Source organism: Eupeodes corollae, chromosome 1 (genome assembly GCF_945859685.1).
Source record: "Eupeodes corollae chromosome 1, idEupCoro1.1, whole genome shotgun sequence".
Lineage (NCBI taxonomy): Eukaryota > Metazoa > Arthropoda > Insecta > Diptera > Syrphidae > Eupeodes > Eupeodes corollae.
The window spans coordinates 58,443,781-58,445,452 of NC_079147.1; the positions used below are offsets into that span (position 1 = coordinate 58,443,781).

The 1,672-nt window shown below is 31.0% G+C and overlaps 1 long non-coding RNA gene across 1 annotated transcript; it reads left to right on the top strand.

Annotated features, from left to right (window-relative positions):
- The first annotated feature begins 850 nt into the window (after positions 1 to 850).
- LOC129944383 (uncharacterized) lies at positions 851 to 1,333 on the top strand. The gene is made up of 2 exons (XR_008781428.1): positions 851 to 1,083; positions 1,206 to 1,333. It is a non-coding gene; the product is annotated as an uncharacterized LOC129944383 (long non-coding RNA).
- The last annotated feature ends 339 nt before the right edge of the window (positions 1,334 to 1,672 follow it).

Genomic DNA, 1,672 nt, shown 5'->3' on the forward strand with positions numbered 1-1,672 from the left:
AAGGCCTAGTGACTTACAACTCTCAACCATTCCTGTGTGCGAGTAATGTTGTCAGGAATGGAGGGGACCTACAGTTTATATGCCGACTCCGAACGGCTAATTTTGAGAAAGCACATTTTCATGACAAGAATTACTCTTGGAGAATTTGTCAATTCCTCGCAAGAGGCAGTACCCGTGAAAAGACTTTAGATGGCATAGGCAGGGATCGAACCCAAGACCTCTAGCATGACAGTCCATCGCACTAACCATCATGCCACGGGTACCATTGTTTAATTACAACGCCAAAATGTTACTACAGTTTTTTAATACGTATTTAACTTTTACAAAAATATAAACAAGAAAACCGCCAGCTCCTAAATTCTTTATTTACGCATAAGACCTTTAAAAAGCAAAACAAATATGTATAAGGAAATACGCCGTTCAAACATTACATTAAACAACTTGATATAATATTTGTATTAATTTCTTTGAAATTGTCTACTACTGTACCGTTATTGATTTTATTAATGAACTTATTTGTAATATTCAAGCAAATGTAGGCAGTGTTTCCGAAATTACTACTAAAGTTGTACCACACTACTTTTTTTCTTATAATATGTAGATACTCATATGAGAGACATGAAATTCCATACAAGTTTGTTATTACTTATTTTTCAAACAATTACTAATTTAAAAATGAATTTTTTAAAATTGCCTTGGCACTCAAAGTTTTTTAATACTACTCTTTTTCAACTGATTTCCTATTTTATAAAATGTATCTTCGACTACACTGATTGTTTCGATTGTCTGTAAATCTTTTCCTCCTATAAAAAGCGTTCTACCGCATAGTTGAAATTCAAAACATATTTGAAGTTCCGTTCGAAATGAAGTTCCTTTGCTTGATTGTCTGTTTAGTTTTGGTAGTTGCAAACTCGTTTGCATTAAACTTAAAAAATGTTCAAAATGAAGATTATGATTGTGATGGTGTTTGCACCAGAATGAAGAACCCCGTTTGTGGCAGTACCGATGGTGGCTTGACAAAAGTCGAATTTGACAACCTTTGTATATTCAATTATGAAAATAATTGCACTGGATTGGATATAAGTAAGTATAGTTGGTTGTTTTTAGATTAGTTTATGTTTTAAAACACAGAACACATTTTTAACTAAGAGTGATTTTTAAATTGAAATATATCTTATTTTTCTTAATTTCTTTAATTTTTATAGAATTCAAACTTGTGGAATGTGACTGGGAAGAGTAATGATTCATTTTAAACAAATTATTTTATCGAAAATAATGCAATTAAGTTATAATAAATTTAAACAAAATGTTTAAACAAACAAATTTGCTGTAACTCTTTTTTTTATTTCGAGAAAGTGAAGCCTAAGAAAAGTTTAAAAAATCACCTACAAATGTAAAGAAATAATATGGGACCATTCATTTTTTCGTTTGGGCTTGGTAGTGATGACACTTGATACCTGTCAAACAAACAGCTGTCATTTGAGCAGTGATATTATTACTTTATTACTTAGCAATCTTTACGTTGAAATTAACTAAAAGTTACTACAAAAGTTTTGATCAATATCCACTTGTCGGGCACTATGGGATGAATTACGTCGTTAAAATTGGCAGAATATATGATATGTACAATGTACATACTTGCCACAGGATGCATCAATAAACAAAAGTATCG